Source organism: Rhinopithecus roxellana, chromosome 12 (genome assembly GCF_007565055.1).
Source record: "Rhinopithecus roxellana isolate Shanxi Qingling chromosome 12, ASM756505v1, whole genome shotgun sequence".
In the NCBI taxonomy this organism is placed as follows: Eukaryota; Metazoa; Chordata; class Mammalia; order Primates; family Cercopithecidae; genus Rhinopithecus; species Rhinopithecus roxellana.
The window spans coordinates 122814594-122833862 of record NC_044560.1 but is presented as its reverse complement, the minus strand read 5'-3'; the positions used below and the strand labels follow the sequence as shown (position 1 = coordinate 122833862).

At 39.4% G+C, this 19269-nt stretch overlaps 1 protein-coding gene across 10 annotated transcripts in view; it reads right to left on the bottom strand.

Moving 5' to 3' along the window:
* The window catches only part of MAST2 (microtubule associated serine/threonine kinase 2), a 257689-nt gene that overhangs the window by 71715 nt on the left and 166705 nt on the right, over nt 1-19269 (bottom strand). The gene's annotated exons all lie outside the window — the stretch shown is intronic.

Sequence of the window (19269 nt, the reverse complement as noted above, 5' to 3'; positions counted from 1 at the left end):
CTCCCTACGGGCAATAACCATGTTTTAAACAGTATCTAATGAAGGATGACCACTGCAAATTGATATACAAAATAAAAAGCACAAGTCAAAGTATTCTCAGATTCTCTAAGAACCCCCCCAAAACTATTAACTTAATCTATGAAATTATTTTTAGAACTGCTTAGTCCATGAATTAAGTAATATTCTCATTTCAGAATAAATGTCAAAACAGGCCTGGGTTTCTTCTATAATACTGGCTTTCCATGACACGTTAATGCCTAAAGCTTTTTCTTCTGGTTAGAGAAAACCAGATGGTAATGAAAAGCCATTTCATGCAACATCTATTACTGAAGTCTGCATCAATTTATTTGAAAGTCAGCCTATCTTTTGAAGGCATTAGGGAAGTTTTCCATTTATATTCATCCAAATATTTATTGAACACCTACTGTGTACACTAGGCAGTGTTTTAGGAGGGAAGCACTAAGGAACAAAAGAACAGTCTCTATCCTCATAACTGGAGTGAACAGTGCTGTGGGAAAAGGAAGAGAAAGAAAGAACAAAAGAGTGAGAAACAGGGAGGGGAGAGAGGGAGAGAGAGGAAGAGAAAGAGAGAGAGAGAGGAAAGCAAGGAGGGAGGGAGAGGGAGAAAAAGAGAAAGGAAATCAGAGACTGGTGTGGGAGTGCTAACTAGGGAAGTGACATCTGATGAGAGAACTGAATGATATGAAGGACTCAGACAAAAGTAGAGCTGAGAGGCAGAGAGAAAAGTAAAGGTAAAGGCACTGAGACAAGAACAAATTTGGGATGTTCAAGAACTAGCAAAGAAGTCAAGAGCGGATGACAGGAGAGGAGAATGACAGAAAAAGAAGTAGGTTATAGAAGCTATGGGGAAGGCCACAGTCAGACTCTGTAAGGCTAATAGAAGGAATGAGATCAATCTCAAGAAAGAGATTGTCATTAGAAATAACCATTTTCCCCTAAGAAGCCATCAGGAGGAAACCAATCATGCCCATACCCCTAACTACCTCAGTCACCATGGAATGCCAAGCCTCCCACTCTCTTAACCTGACAGTCTCCCACTACTCTGTACCTTTGAGAAAAGCTTATACTTTGCCTCCTCGAACTCAGCATGTCATCAGCAAACTGCCTATATCCCCAATTTCTCCTGAGTGTCTGCTTTAAATTCTAGCTCCAAGTGAAATGTTGCTACCACTCAAGGACACCAAAGTCCTGGTGAAATCCCAACCCTTTACAACCAAGCTTTCCATCTATTTGGCAACTGCACCTGGGAACTTAGAGTGACTGAAGAAAAACCCAGAATCATGCTGGCTGATGTATCTTTATATTTACAGTGACGAACATCAAGAACATCAAGTGGGGCCTCATTACTACCCGACAATCTTAGCACATTTACCAGACTAATGTGCTTGCTCACTCTCCAAGACAACTAATTCACATTTTCTTCTTAAACCTCCAATACCCCCTTTCCTTCCTCAAATCTGTACAGAAAATAAAAATTAAAAAAATTAGCTGGGCATGTTGGCACGTGCCCATAGTCCTAGCTACTTGGGTGACTGAGGCAGGAGGACTGCTTGACTCCAGGGGGTCAAGGCTGCAGTAAGCCAATGATTGCGCCAGAAAAAGAAGAAAGAACAAGTACAGTTGGGCCAATTAGAAAACAAATAACAGATTTAAACCCAATAATACCAATAATCATATTAAATATAAATGTTCTAAGTACATAGTCAATTAAGGCAGAGATTGTCAGACTGGATGAAACAGCAGGACCCAATTATATGCTTTTAATTATCTGTGAAAACCCGAAACTACAAACCACCTAAAATATGCACCAACAGATGAGCAACAAACAAATCACAGTATATCCATATAATGGAATTCTACTCAGCAATAACAAGGAATGAACAATTGATTCACACAATGGGTGAATCTCACAAATAATTATGCTGAAAGCAAGATGCCAAACAAAAAAGAGTACGTTGTATGATTTCACGGATGAGTTGAACAATTTGCCTCTCAGATGTATTCAATCAAAAAATTTGTCCCTGGATAGTTATACTAAAATATACTAAAAACATAAGTCAAACATAATGTTAGTTAACAGGAAATTGTTCTGACACATGCACTAAAAGGAATTGAAAACATTATTTCCAAGTCAATCACACCACATAACTTCGACCAAATACAAGTCCAACACATTGTGACAAATTCCTCTCATGGGCTTGCGCTTTGCTTTGCATTTATTTCAACAGCACTAGATGTTTTGGGTATGTATGCCAAGAGGTGATATGAACTGTGCTCAACTAGGCATTGCAAAATAGGTGGCAAGGTTTGGGTAAAAGAGTCACCAACAATTTCCAAATAACTAATAACTGGCTGATGGGTGTATCTACCATACCAAAAGCCCATTATTTCTCTCTCCAGAGCATGGCTATAGTGACACTTGATTTCGTGGCTAAAACAGGACTCACTGATTTGCAAGTAATAACCTAAACCACTAAGATGTATCAGATGTAGTTCAAAGTAATGCTTGCACACTTTGTGACAGAAATTGTGGACACTGACCATAGTATGGACTGAAATTCCAGTAATAGCAGTAGTTGCTCTCACTGTGACTTCCATAGACCATAACAAGGGAAGATGAAGCCACTTATTCAGGGAAATGCTGATTTTGTGAAAAAATATTCCTTTCAAAGAGAGACTCATGCTGATTGGCAACTGCAGTGAACAAATTTCCATGAATAGCTGTCTTTGTACTGGCATTGTATCACCCACAATAAGGGCTGGTGATACGAGGAACATTTAGGAGGCATAGATAACAAATTACACTCCTTCAAGAAATCAATGACTGGCAGGTTTGAAGTGTTGACAATAGGTTGCAATGTATTTTGAAATAAACATCTATCCATTGAGAGAGGTGAAATAAAAATTTTCTCAAAAGTAGAACCACCAAAAAAATAAAATTTGAATTTGACCCACCACAATTAAGAAATTTCACTGGTGGATGGTGGGGCATGGTGGCTCACGCCTGTAATCCCAGCACTTTGGGAGGCCGAGGAGGGCGGACCACGAGGTCAGGAGATTGAGACCATCCTGGCTAACACAGTGAAACCCTGACTACTAAAAATACCACAATAAATAAATAAATAAATAAATTAGCCGGGCATGGTGGCGGGTGTCTGTAGTCCCAGCTACTTGGGAGGCTGAGGCAGGAGAATGGCGTGAACCCAGGAGGCAGAGCTTGCAATAAGCCGAGATCATACCACTGCACTCCAGCCTGGGAGACAGAGCCAGACTCTGTCTCAAAAAAAAAAAAAAAAAAAATTCACTAGTGGGACTCACAAGGACAAATTGTTTAGTTGATCCAATTCCATTTATATAAAATTTTAGAAAATGCTAACTAATCTATAGTGACAGACTACAGATTAGTAGTCGCCCAATGAGAAGCAAGGAATGGATTATAGATAGTCACGAAGAAACTTCTGAGACTTACAGATCTGTTCATTATCTTCATGTTCATTATCACAGTCACACAATCTATTATATTCCAACCATACCTCAATAAAACTATACAAAAATTTAAAAATTTAAGCAACATCATGTCCCTCTTCCATTTAAAATTCTCCTTGTCACACTGAGATAAAAAGTCAGTTCAGATGATGGCCTATAAGGCATTATACGGTCTGGATTCTCCATGACCTCTCTCCCTCCTGATCACTCTCCAGCCACACCGGCCTCCTCACCTTCCTTAGAAACTGCCAAGCATGCCACCCATCTCAGGGCCTTTACAACTGGGATTTCCTTTGCCTATGTTTCTCCCAGATTGCCTCAAGGCTTGCTCCCCTCCTCCTTCAGGTCTTTGCTCAAGTACAATCTTCTGGGTGAATTTTCCCCGATCACTCAATTTAAAATTGCAACCCCTCCCAAACTCCCTATCCCCCTTTCTTGATATATTTTTCTCCTAATACTTATCATCATCTAACACACTACAGTCAGCACTCTGTATCTGTGGGTTCCACATCCATGGATTCCACCAACTATGGGTGGAAGATATTTTTTAAAACTTTTAAAATAATATAAATTTTAAAAATACAGTATAACAGCTATTTGCATAGATTTGCTTTGTATTAGATAATCTAGAGATGATTTAAAGTATAAAGGAAGATATGTGTAGCTTATATGTGAATATTATGTATGCTCTTTTATATGAGACTTGGGCATCTGCAGATTTTGGTATCCATGTGGGTCCTGGAACTAATCCCCAATATATATATGATTGTATATATTTTGCACATTCGTTGTGTTGTCTCTATTCTCATCAGAAATTAAACTGTATGAGGGCAGGGGCTTTTGCATGCTTTTTGTTTTGTATGTTTATTTGGTGCACTCCTCAATACCTAGAACGCTGCCTGGCACACAGTAGGCTCTCAATAAATATTTGTTAAATGAATGGATGCGTATGATTTGTTACAAGGATTAAAATAAAGAAGATACACATATAACTGGTCTATGAAAGGTAAATCAAACTGTTATATCTAAATCCTTGTGTCTGAAAATTTCTTGAAACTTCAGGGACAGATAATTAATTCCAGCTTCATTTGCCTTAACCTTATTTAAAATTTAAAATAAAAACCAAAACACTAAAGATCATATTTCCAGGCCACATGCCTTTTTATAAAGGTACACATAATCTCACTTGGCAAATCTTTAACAGCTGCCAGGGGGAAAAAAAGGTCAGACACTCTGCTACAGATACCATGACTCAGCTGAGATCTACAACAAGGAACTGGCTAATTTTTCCACTTCAACAGGCTCTGGCCATTTCCCCAGGATCCTAAGAAGATAAAGGACAAGTCTTACTTCTTTCATTCCAGTAAGATGAAGTACTGGATATTTGCAGAGTCAGGTACACTAACTCTCAGCTGACGGGTGGTAGCCTGGAAGCCCCCTGAGCTACCTCATGCAAAGACTGGTGTTAAACCATCCCAGTCACTTGGCTACTCGAAGTGAGACTTGGCATTTCATTTTCTTACATGCCTCACCATGGTCATCTCACTTAACAGTGAGAACAAGGGCTAAGGCACATGGTGCATTCTCTGCGACAATGTTGAATTATAACCATATTTGGAGAGTAGTAGCTCGTTTCTAGCCTCCAAAAAACCCTCCCTCCAGCCACTAGCAGGCACTCGGAAGATCTGACTCCTGCAAGAGCTGCTGTAAATTTACTTAGGAAGGCTGCTTCCCAGTGTGAAGCAACAAAGGGTGTGGAATAGGATGCCTGGCTGCAGATCCCTTAGGCCTCTCCAGTCTCCAAATCCCAGAGCTCTAGCTGCTCCTAGGAACTTGAGCACTCCATGACAGATAGTACTTGGCAGGCACCTTTTAGAATTTAGAATGAGGAAAAGATCACTTCTGTTTCAATAAGTGTAAACAATATAAATAAGAATGTGGAGCTGGTTACAGTCAAGCACTTCCAGATGCTATAATATTTCAGAGTAAAAACCAAGATGCCCTGGTTAAGATGGGGAAGTGAGAGTGGAAGAAAAATACATATTCTCTCCCCAATAAAGGGAGATATTATTACTTATCCATTATATTATTATTATTGATACATTATTTATTGCTTACCTGGATTATTTCAATATCCTCCTAACTAGTCTCTCTGGTTGACTCTTGTCTTCTATCCTAATCTGTTTTTAATATGAGCAAGCCACAGTTATTCTTTTTTTTTTTTTTTTTTTTTTTTTTTTGAGAAGGAGTCTCGCTCTGTCCCCCTGGCTGGAGTGCAGTGGCGCGATCTCCGCTCACTGCAAGCTCTGCCTCCCGGGTTCCCGCCATTCTCCTGCCTCAGCCTCCCGAGTAGCTGGGACTACAGGCGCCCGCCATGGCGCCCGGCTAATTTTTTGTATTTTTTTGTTTGTTTGTTTGAGACGGAGTCTCGCTCTGTCACCCAGGCTGGAGTGCAGTGGCCGGATCTCAGCTCACTGCAAGCTCCGCCTCCCAGGTTTACGCTATTATCCTGCCTCAGCCTCCTGAGTAGCTGGGACTACAGGCGCCGCCACCTCGCCCGGCTAGTTTTTTGTATTTTTTAGTAGAGACGGGGTTTCACCATGTTCGCCAGGATGGTCTCGATCTTCTGACCTTGTGATCCGCCCATCTCGGCCTCCCAAAGTGCTGGGATTACAGGGTTGAGCCACCGCGCCCGGCCTTTTTGTATTTTTTTTTTTTTTTAGTAGAGACGGGGTTTCACCGTGGTCTCCATCTCCTGACCTTGTGATCCGCCCGCCTCGGCCTCCCAAAGTGCTGGGATTACAGGCGTGAGCCACCACGCCCGGCCCACAGTTATTCTTTTAAAGCACACATCTGATTATTTCATTCCTCTGCTCAAAACCTTCCACAGGCTGCTAATTTTGCATAGGCACTTCTAGCTACTAGGACCAGTGTTAGCTGTTTCCTTGACTTGCAATTTCCTGCCTTCAACTACACAATGGCAAAAATCCCTCACTCCTTCAAGGCCTTATTCTAATGTCACCTTCCCAATTTTCTGTTTTCCCGAATCCTCTTTGCTCTACTTTTTTTCCCAATAGCATTTGTCACCTTCTAACATACTACATAAACTATGTTTATTGTCTGTTTCTTCTTCTCTAGAGTGAGCTCTAAGAGGTATCCCAAATACCTAGAAATAGTACACAGGGCATAGGAGGTTTTTGACAAGTGTTTATGGAACAAATGAATGTATTTCCACAGAAGCAGGTGGTCAGAACTCCCCACAAGGGCAGCAGGCACCAGAGGAACTAGGAAAAAAGTCTTTGCTCTAAGGTAAAGTTTTCCTCCAAGTCTGATGGCAACTCTCCTTGAATTAATCTTTTTTTTTTTTTTTTTTTTTACTCCTCTGCTCTATTGGTTTAGAAATTACATATTGTTTTGTCTTTCTCTGTGCTAAAGTAGTTATTATTATTCAAGGTTTAATAGGTGTTCTTGTCTCAACAAAGTCTAAAGTTAACCAGCACCTCAATCCTCTTTCTGAACAAAATTAAAAGATCCTAGATGGCTTTTAACTCCAATCCTCCCACTCCCTTTCAACTTACCTATTATTGCAGTCTATTATTCAGGTCTATCTTACTTTTACATTGCCAAATTAATAATTATTATTTCATACAATAATTGCTTGCTGAGATTTACTCATATATTTTCCAATTTCACTGCTTAACATTCCCTCTTGCATTCATGTATTTCTTCTTTGTTTCTGAAATATATCCTGTAGTAATTATTTCAGAGAGGATCTGATAGTAATAAATCTTCTCTACAGATTTTGTTCTCTGGGTTTTTGATGGTCTGAAAATGTCTTTATTTTGGTCACTCACTTCCAAATGCTAATTTAGCAAGTATAGATAATTCTAGTGTCTTGTTCAGAGTAACTTTTTTCTCAATACTTTAAAAACATTATTCTGTAGTCTTATGGCTCCTGTTATTGCTGTTGAAAAGCTTGCTCTTAGCATAAGTGCTGTTCCTTTGTACTTAATTTTTCTTTTTCTGTCTGGTTGCTTTATTTTAACCATTAACTTATTTTTTTTAGATATATTTCAAACAATATAAAATTCACCCTTTTAAAATGTACAACTCATTCATTTTTAGTATATTCACAAGGCTGTGCAAGCACTGCCACTATCTAATTCCAGAATATTTTCACTGCCAAAAAGAAACCTTGAACCCATTAGCAGTCACTCTCCATCCCATTCTCCCCACAACCAACCACCAATGTACTGTCTCTATGGATTCACTGTCTCTATGGACTCTACGTATTCTGGACATTTCACAGAAACTGAATCATACACTATGTAGTCTTTGGTGTCTGGCTTCTTTTACTCAGCATGTTTTCAAGATTCGTGCATGTTGTGGCATGCATAAATTCTCCATGCCACAACTGTTAATCCTTTCATAAAATGACAAGGTATTTGGGTTGTTACTACTTTTTGGTTATCACAGATGCTGCTGCTGTGAACATTTGTGTACAAGTTTTTGCATGAATATATATTTTCAATTTTCTTGACTGAACTTTCTTGCTGAGCTCTTTTAGTTTAGTGAATTCTTGAAGGTTCTTTTAAGATATTCTTTGTTTTCATGGTTCTGCAGTACTGCAATGTATCTAGATGGGGATTTATTTTTATTTATTATAGTGGGGACTCACCATGCTTCAAGATGTTATTTGTTTCTAATCAGTTCTGGAAGGTCTCATTCATTATCTCTATGAATACTGCCTCTTCCCATTTCTCCATATTCTGTTGGACCATCTGATCATATCTTCTGTGTTTCTTAGCTTTCATTTATAGTTTATATCTTCCCATTTCTGTCTTGCACTCTAGATAAAAAGTTTACTTTGTCCACAGCTCTATTATTTAACACGAATGCTGCATTTTCAATTTCAGCAATACAATATATATATTTTATTCTTTGAATTCTAATTAGCTTTTTGTCCAAATACATTTGGTCTTTTTTTCTCTTGTTTTTGTTTCCTTCTTTTATATTCTTTTTTGTTTGTTTTGAGACAGAATCTCACTCTGTCGCCCAGGCTGGAGTGCAATGGCTCAATCTCCACTCACTGTTGCCTCAACTTCCTGGGCTCAGGTGATCCTCCCACCTCAGCCTCCAGGGTAGCTGGGGCCACAGGCCCATGCTACCATGCCTGACTAAGTTTTGTATTTTTTGTAGAGACAGGGTTTTACCACGTTGTCTGGGATGGTCTTGAACTCCTGGGCTCAAGTGATCCACTTGTCTTGTCCTCCCAAATTGCTGGGATTACAGGCGTGAGCCATCACATCTAGCCTCCTTCTTTTATATTCTTAATCATTTTAAATATACTCATCTTATAGTCTTAATCTCTAATGTTACTTTTTCTTTTTGAGACAGGGTCTCGCTCTGTCGTCCAGGCTGGCGTGCAATGGCACAATCACAGTTCACTGCAGCCTTGACCTCCCTGACACAAGCAATCCTCACCTCAGACTTCTGAGTAGCTGGGAATACAAGCACACACCACCACGCCCAGCTAATTAAAAAAAAAATTTTTTTTTAGTAGAGATGAGACTTCACTATGTTGTTCAGGTTGGTCTTGAACTCCCAGGCTCAAGCAATCCTCCCACCTCAGCCTCCTAAAGTGGTAGGATTGCAGGCATGAGCCACCACATTCAGCTAATATTTGCATTTTTTGTAGAGACAGGGTTTGGCCATGTTGCCCAGGCTGGTTTCGAACTCCTGGGCTCAAGCAGTCCACTCGCCTCAGTCATCCAAAGTATTAAAATGAAAGCTGTAAGCCTCTGTGCCCATCCTCTAATGCTACTTTCTGAAGTTTCAAATTGTTTCTTTTATCTATTGATTTTCACTTACTGATTTTTCACTTGGTTGGTTGATTGGTTTGTAATTTTGTACTATAAACTTACCTTCAGTGAAGCTTGTATTTATGAGAATCCTATGCTACCTGATTTGAGGGTATGTCACTTAATAGAAGTGTTAAGTTTGTTTCTGACAGATGAGCCAGAGTTATTACCAGCCCAGAACCAGCTTCTAGACCACACAAAGAGTATTAACTCCAACCCCAAATTTCAGTTAAGTGCAGGCTTACAGGTAGAAATGTTCAAGGGAGACGTCTTTCCTTTATTAAAAGCCCTATTTAAAATCCAGATGAAATTAAGGAAGTACTTTTTATCTGTACATGCCAGTGGTTTTCCTAGTCCATTCCTGCATTGAGGGTGAAGACTTTTGAGGGTCCTAATTGTATGTAGGGGGGTCTCAATTCTAATTGCTTACTCTCAACAAGCCAAGACTTCATCTTTTTTCCCCTCAAGATTATTGAGACTAGCACATCTCCTCCCTGACCCCATTTTTGGAAGCTTCAAAGCTGGCTCTCACTGCTATTATTATTATTTTTTTTTAGGTTCAGGAGTACATGTGAAGGATATATAGGTAAACTCGTGACACAGGGGTTTGTTGTATAGGTTGTTTCATCACCCGGGTATTAAGCCTAGTACCCAATAGTTACTTTTCCTGCTCCTCTCCCTCCTCTCTCTCTCCACCCCCAAGTAGACTTTAATGTCTGTTGTTTTCCCTTCTTTGTGTTCATGAGCTATCTTCATTCAGCTCCCACTTATAAGTAAGAACATGAGGTATTTGGTTTCCTGTTCCTGGGTTAGTTTACTTAGGATCATAGCCTCCAGCTCCATCCATGTTCTCGCAAAAGACATGATCGTGTTCTTTTTTTATGGCTACATAATATTCCATGGCATATATGTACCACATTTTTTAAATCCCATCTATCATTAATGATCATTTAGGTTGATTCCATGTCTTTGCTAATGTGAATAGTGCTGTAATGAACATTCGTGTGCATGTGTCTTTATGGCAGAATGATTTATATACCTCTGGGTATATACCTAGTAATGAAATTGCTGGGTCAAATGGTACTTCTGCTTTTAGCTCTTTGAGGAATAACCATACTGCTTTCCACAATGGTTGAACTAAATTACACTCCTACCAACAGTGTATAAGTATTCCCTTTTCTCCACAACCTTGCCAGCATCTGTTATTTTTTTTTACTTTTAACAACAGCTATTCTGACTGGTGTGAGATCTCTCATTGTGGCTTTGATTTGCGGTTCTCTAATGCTCGGTGATATTGGTGATATTGAGCTTTTCATATGCTTGTTGGTAACATGTATGCCTTCTTTTGAAAAGTATCTGTTCATGTTCTTTGCCCACTTTTTAATGGGGTTGTTTTTCTCTTGTAAATTTGTTTAAGTTCCTTATAGACGCTAAATATTAGACCTTTGTCAGATGCAGTTTGCAAATATTTTTTCCTATTCTGTAGGTTGTCTGTTTACTCTTGATAGTTTCTTTTGTTGTGCAGAAGCACTTAAATTTAATTAGATCCCACTTGTCCATTTTTGCTTTTGTTGCGATTGCTTTTGGTGTCTTTGTCATGAAATCTTTGCCCATTCCTGTGTCCAGGATAGTAATGCTTAGGTTGTCTTCCAGGGTTTTTCATAGTTTTACATTTAAATCTTTAACCCATATTGAGTTAATTTTTGTATATGATGTAAAGGAGGGGTACTATGTAGCTTCAGTCTTCTGCTTATGGCTAGCCAGCTATCCCAGCACCACTTATTGAATAGGGAGTCTTTTCCCCATTGCTTGTTTTTGTCAGCTTTGTCAAAGATCAGATGGTTGTAGGTGTGTGGCCTACGATTTTAAAATACCTGATTTTTAAAATAGGCTCTCTATTCTGTTCTATTGGTTTATGTCTCTGTTTTTGTACCAGTACCATGCTGTTTTAATTACTGTAGCCCTGTAATATAGTTTGAAGTCAGGTAACGTGATGCCTCCAGCTTTGTTCTTTTTGCTTAGGACTGCCTGGGCTATTTGGGATCTTTTCTGGTTCCATATGACTTTTTTTTTTTTTTTTTTTTTGAGACATCTCACTCTGTCACCCAACACTGTGGCATGATCTCAGCCCACTCCAACCTCCACCTCCCAAGTAGCTGAGACTACAGACACGTGCCACCACACACAGCTAATTTTTTATATTTTTACTAGAGATGGGGTTTCACCATATTAGCCAGGCTGGTCTTGAACTCCTGACCTCATGATCCACCCACCTTGGCCTCCCAAATTGCTGAGATTACAGGCGTGAGCCACCACGCCTGGCCCAGTTCCATATAATTTTTAAAATAGTTTTTTCAAGTTCTGTGAAGAATATTCTTGGTAGTTTGATAGAAATAGCATTGAATCTATAAATTGCTTCAGGCAGTATGATCATTTTAATGATATTGATTCTTCCTATCCATGAGCATGGTATGTTTTTTCATTTGTTTGTGTCCTCTCTGATTTCTTTGAGCAGTGTTTTGCAATTCTCATTGTAGAGATCTTTCACCTCCCTGGTTAGCTATAATCCTGGGTATTTATTCTTTTTGTGGCAATTGTAAATGGGACTGCCTTCCTGATTTGGCTCTCACCCTGGCTGTTATTGGTGGATAGGAATGTTAGTGCTTTCCGCTAGTGATTGATTTTGTATCCTGAAACTTTGCTGAAGTTGTTTATCAGCTTAAGAAGCTTTTGGGGCCGGGTGCAGTGGCTCATGCCTGTAATCCCAGCACTCTGGGAAGCCGAGGCGGGTGGATCACGAGGTCAGGAGATGGAGACCATCCTGGCTCACATGGTGAAACCCCGTCTCTACTGAAAACACAAAAAATTAGCTGGGCATGGTGGCGGGCGCCTGTAGTCCCAGCTACTCGGGAGGCTGAGGCAGCAGAACGGCCTGAACCTGGGAGGCAGAGCTTGCAGTGAGCCGAGATGATCCCACTGCAATCCAGCCTGGGTGACAGAGCGAGACTCTGTCAGAAAGAAAAGAAAGAAAAGAAAGAAAAGGAAGAAAGGAAGACAGGAGTTTTTGGGCTGAGACTATTGGGTGTTCTACATATAGAATCATGTCATCTGCAAACAGGGGTAGTTTGACTTCCTCTCTTTCTATTTGGGTACCATTTATTTCTTTCTCTTGCCTGATTGCTGGCTAGCGCTTCTACTCCCATTGATTAGGTGTTGTTTTCTTTCTCTGATTTGGGTCCCTCAGGGTTTTCCTTATGTTCTGCTGAAATCAGCTATGCATTTAAAACAACAATGATAATATCTAACAATTACTAAGAGCTAACTGGGCTTGGTTTAAAGTTAACTTGTCCAGCCGGCAGCCCACAAGCCACATGCACTCCAGGACAGCTTTGAATGTGGCTCAATACAAATTTGGAAATTTTCTTAAAACATTATGAGGTGTTTTTTTGTTTTTGTTTTTGTTTTTTAAGCTCATCAGCTATCATTAGTGTATTCTGTGTGTGGCCCAAGACAATTCTTCTTCCTATGTGGCAGAGGGAAGCCAAAAGATTGGCTTGTAAAACTGTAACAACCCTGGTTTAAAGCATCATTACATGTAGTATCTCACACCCTGTGAAGCAGGGACTATTATTGTCCCCTTTATTTGGACAAGGAACTGCAGGCTAAGAAATGTGAAGTAGCTTTCCCCAAGTCAAGATAAAGTAATAACATTTTTTGAAGGCCTAATCTAACTTGAATTTTCTTTGCCCTGGGACTTTCTTAGTGTGGCGCTTCATCCTCAAATGATTTACAAGTCAAGTATCCAGAAAATCAAGGGCGTTTTATGTGGCCTAACTTCAGGGATGAGAGGACAGCAATAAGTACCCTAGGGACTGGAACGAAACTTTGACATAGGCACAAATATTGGGGAGCAGGTCTGCTATGACAGAGACTAAGGAAACAGTATGCTCCCACCAAAGTCTAGTCGTGACCACCTTGGCTACTATTGCGACTATCAACCCTGTATCAGGAGACAATAAAGAGAGAGCTATCTTGAGCCAGACAAAAAATAAAAAGGTACAGATTATCTCTACACTGAACAATCCTGAATCCTTTCACTATATTATAGCAGAAAAGACCACCAGCAATGCAAAGGAAGCATGATTCAGTCCCGGGCAGATTATATCACCCAAATCTAAAAATAAACGTCTCTGCTACATGTTCCTGCAACAGTTACAACTTACAGTGAAAAGAAACAAACACAGGTCTAAATCTGGAATGCCAAGCCCAAGATATCATGAATTTAATAGACCAAGAACACCTGGAAGGAATCAAGAGTTTTAAAGAAAAGACATAAAGAGAGGGAGGAAATTGGCCAAATATAAGCCAGTACAATCTCTTCTCCTGGAATAATTTATGTGATGTAGTAGGAAGTTCCCTTCATGGCAGGCAACTTGTCTCCACCCCCAGTCTCAAGATGAGGATAGGATTTTCTACCACACCTTAGTAAATTTGCCTACCACCAAGTAAACAAGATAATTCTTTGATTATTTGTAGTTGACATTCACACAGTTCTAATGGAATCAACCTGGTAAAAGAGACAGGAGAAAAATTTAAAAACCCTAGACTGGACACTGCCTCAGATTCTGGGTATTCTAGGCATGCCTATATTTCCAGTGCCCAGGACAGTGCCTGATACATGGTTATTATTTGGAAAATTAATGAATGGGAGAGACTGCAGAATTAAGGAAAGGGAGATAATGGTTTCATAATGTATTCTTAAAGCAGTACATCTCTTGGTAATCAAAGGAAAGCAGCCAATGAGACTACAGACTTTTTTCTCTGAATGGAGTGCACTTTCACTACTGAGGCCCTCCACAAACATGGGCCTTGGAACTAGTAAAGACTGCCCCAATAACATAGTGTCTGGGAGGTTGTGGTATATTTGGTTTGTCTGTACTAGTTCCCACGGCCTCTGGATTTCTCTGGAAGCTCCAAATTATAAGCCCACTCACAGGTTACATTTCTAGACCAGTTGCTTTGACAGCTAGTGGTTGAGAGGAAATACAAAGTGTCCCGTAATCACTATGTATATTGGCCCAATACATACATATTTTAAGTGTTACTTATACATACTTTAATCTGTTACTTAATACCTAGTTTAATCTGTTACTGATACAGATGAAACCCACTCTGTATTAGTAACAATCCTTCTTTTCTACCTCCTTCCTCAATAAATTGCCCAGGTGTCAGACCTGTGCCCAAATTTCCATAGTAGAAAAGATTAGAACACAGTTTAGTTTCTATGAGGCAGCCATGGGTACAGATGCTACATAAGGACCAGGCCCTTCACTTTCAACAGACCAGTATCACGGTCATTTTTATTGTTGTTTTATCTTTCTATTATTCTGTTTTTTCTTTTAACCTCATTTTTTTATTTTTTATTTCACTTGCTTTATTTGTCACATGCCATGATCAGAAAACACAGTCTTTTTGAGATAGGGTTTCACTCTGTCACCTAGGCTGTATTGCAGTGGTGCAATCTCAGTCTACTATAGACTTGACCTCCCAGGATTAAGTGATCCTACAACCACAGCCTCCTGAGCAGCTGGGAATAAGTGCACACCACCACACCTGGCTAAATTTTGTTTATTATTTCATAGACACAAGATCTCACTATGTTGCCCAGGCTGGTCATGAACTGCTGGGCTCAAGTGATCCTCCTGCCTCAGCCTCCCCAAATGCTGGGCATTACAAAGGCTTGTGGCAGGAGCCACCACACCTGTCCCACAGTCATTTTTTAATGACAGCTAATTGCAAGGTTCTATGTCAGGCACTTAAGATACTCAAAAAGGTGCAAGTATATTCAATCCTTGGCCTTCAGAGGCTCACAGCTGAAGAGACTTAGATATGTGAAGAAGAGAATTCAAGCAACATATTTTGGCACAGGTAGTCAGTGGCACAGAAGCACAGGAGGCTTCCAAGAGGAAGGCAGAAAATCTGAGGAATTCAGAACCCACAGTAGAGAGAGTTACTGGCAATACCATGATGGCAAATAAATATGCAAGGGGACTAGAAAATAATCAATCTGGGTTGGAGGAGAAGACGAGAAGGCTCTAGAAGAAATGTTTCTGGAAGGATGGAGTATGGTAGGGGAGAAGATTAAATTAGGAGATTAAATCATCTAATGTAATATACTGAAAAACATTTTGCAGCTCTGATAGAAAATATGGGGTGAATAAATGATTGCTACATATAATATAAAGCAATGCAAAAGTGAGACAATTATTACCCTCAGGAAAACAAAAAGTTGCAAAAGAAAACAGACATAATCATAATGCGCAATGACTTTATTAGAAATAATATTAAGTTGAATTAATTAGACACTGAAATAGATAAAATAATTTAAAGTAGTTGGTTTCGATAAATAACAATCAAGGACGATAGGAATGGGGTAAGGGAATTTCAAAATTCCTTTATTAGCTTTAAAGAACTAACTGACTTTTGAAATTATGTCCACATATTTCTTTGACAAAATAAAAATCAAATTTTTAATGTGGGTGGCTTACACATATGTCAAGAGTACAAGAAAGGGAGTGATGTTATCCAGGTAGGAGAATGTGATGGCGGTAATTATTCTGCATTTTAGTTGGTACAATCATGGTTCAAATCCAAGCTATAGTAGCATGTTTAAAGAAGACTGTCACTAGAAAAGAGGTCTTGTCTGAGACCCCAAGAGCAGGTTCTTGGATCTCACACAGGAAATAATTCAGGGTGTCACAGAGTATAGCGAAGTTTATTAGAGACTTCTCTATTACAGAGTAGGACATCCTCAGAATCCAAGAGGAGGAACACCCCTACCTTAAACACACTGCCTGCTTATATAGGTTGTTAAGGATAGTGTACTTCATTACAAAGGCTTGTGATCAGCTGTGACAGGCTATCAGTACTGTTATTTCCCTATGTTACTACGGATTTTAGCAAAGATGCCTGAGTGCATTATTATCTTTAAAGCAAAACTGATGATGATGATGATGATGATGATGATGATGATGATGATGATGATGATTATTGAGACACAGTTTTGTTCTTGTTGCCCAGGCTGGAGTGCGATGGCGTGATCTCAGCTCACCGCAACCTCTGCCTCCCAGGTTCAAGTGATGCTCCTGCCTCAGCCTTCCTGAGTAGCTGGGAGTATAGGCATGTGCCACCACGCCCAGCTAATTTTGTATGAAAGCAAACCTATTCTTAAACTAAGAATGCTTTTTGTTCTTCAAGTACTGAAATACTTCATAAGTTTCATAAGCATCTTTTAGTTAGTTAGCATCATTAACTTGTTCCCTCAACCCTAAACATCTTGTGACCAACAGTGCCCAACCCCTTGGGAATGTAACCCAGGAGGTTTAGCTTTATCTGGCCTTTATTCAAGATGCAGTCACTCTGGTTAGGATGCCTCTGACCAAATTATCAGATGATCATATCAATCTCCTGTTCAAAATCCTCCAACTGCTATAGCCAAATAAATAAATAATCCAAATTAGTGATGAGCATGACAATCAAGACTTCACAATATAGCCCCCTGCTAATTTGTCCACCCATCATCATGCCTCCAAGAATCTACCATCCACACACTTTAATCCAGTAGTAAGCAAGGCCATACCATTATCTCTCTACTCTTTTGCACATGCTACTGTTTCAACTTAAATACCCTTATCCCAAATGCATACCTAATACATGTTAATTTTTCACTTTTCAGCTCAAATTTCCTTCTCTCTGAAGCCTTCCCTGTGTTCTCCAGGACAGAACTGGGGATTGATTGGCTTCCATACACTGACACTAAATTTTGTATATTCTTCTAAAGGGGACCAGGAAATGTTATCCTAAAGTATGCCACTTTGGCATAAGGACTATTTTAGCTAAAGACACCGAGAAGCAGCAAACTCTCTGCCTTCCTCCTTTCTGCCTAAAAGTAGGGTATAAAATTTCCTTTTGTAAAAGTAATATAAATTTGCATTTGTAAAGGTGTTCCATCTCATGTACCAAGAAGGTTCTTAATCACTGGAGATAATGCTTATCACTGGACACAGCAGTAATTTGAATTGAATCCACATGACAAATATTACTAAACAACCCTTATCAACCAAACATTTCCTAGTCACCTTCACACAATTTACTGCCCCTAGCAGTCCACGCCTTTGTCTAGTTACTTCACCATTAATCATCCTTTGTTAAAATGGTATATAATACCCCCATAACATGCAATTTACCTGTATAACAAAACTGCATATGTACCCCTCAACCTAAAAGTTAAACAATAAATAAAAAAGTAAATGAAATAGTATACAAGCACCAAATTCTCAGCACCTCTTTGAGTTACTCATCACTGAGTTTTCCCACATGTATACACGTTGCCAAGTGTAAAACTCTATTATGCATCTCCATGTCCTCATCACCACAGGTAGCTTTACTGAAGAAAACTAAAAAACTTTCAAAGAACAAGTAGTCTTTGTCTTATAAAGCACTGGAAAATAGAATAAGAGGAAAAGCTGCTTAAGTTCATTTACAACATTACTGTAACTTTGATTCAAAGCCAGATAGCAACAGCCTAAGAAAATTATAGGTCCATATCCTTTATAAACATACATGTTTTAATTCTATAAAATTTTAGCTGGTTCAGTTAAAAAAAAAAAAAGGAAACCCACTACAATCAAGCTGGACAGTGATTCTCAAAAAGTATGGCTGGCAAACCTCTTGGGGTCCCTGGGACTCTTTCAGGAGGACTGCAAAGTCAAAACTATTTGCACAGGAATACTGAGACATCATTTACCTTATTCACTGGGTTGGCATTTGCACTGATGTTATAAAAGCAATGGTGGGTAAAACTTCTCACACCTTAACAACAGCAAAACTAAACTGTTCTAGTAGCGACTGTATTACTCTCCAAACACTTCTTCATAATTTTGTTACAACATATTACAAGAAGAATAAAGGACAAAAACTACACAACCATCTCAACAGAAGCAGAAGACACATTTGACACACTTTCATGATAAAGTCTCTCAACAACAAACTAGGGATAGTTTAGGGAATATTCTTGACCTGATAAAGGATATCTGTGAAAACCTCACAATTAACATAATCCATGATGCAAGACTGGATTTTCTCCCTAAGAGGAGGAACAAGGCAAGTATGTTGGCTTCTACCACTTCAATTTAACATTGTACTAGAGGTTCTACTCAGTGCAATAAGGAATAAACAAATAAAAAAACACCCAGATTGGAAGAGAAAACCACAATCAGTCACAGACAAAACAATCCTATATGTAGAAAATCCCAAAGAATTTTTTAAAAACTAAAAAACGGCCAGGCACGGTGGCTCACGCCTGTAATACCAGCACTTGAGAAGGCCAAGGCGAGTGGATCACAAGGTCAGGAGTTCAAGACCAGCCTGGCCAAGATGGTGAAACACCATCTCTACTAAAAATAGAAAGATTAGCCAGGCACGGTGGCAGGCGCCTGTAATCCCAGCTACTCGGGAGACTGAGGAAGGAGAATCGTTTGAACCCAGGAGGTGGAGGCTGCAGTGAGCCGAGATCCCGCCACTACACTCTAGTCTGGGTGACAGAGCAAGACTGTCAAAACTAACAAAAACAAACAAACAAACAAAAAAACAAAAACACCTAATAAAATTTATAAATAAGTTTGGTAGTATCACCAAATACATGTGTGAAAAACTGATTATATGAATTGGAGCTATCTTGTCATACCCAAGTAAATTAGAATCAAGATAAGGGGAAAAGAAAAGCACTCAGGGCACAAAGCACCAGCCCAGAAATTATATTGCAAGCTAGCTGCCAAAATAACCTGCTAAAACCTTAAGACCAGTTTTATCTACCACTGTCATTCACCAATCAGAGCTTGCC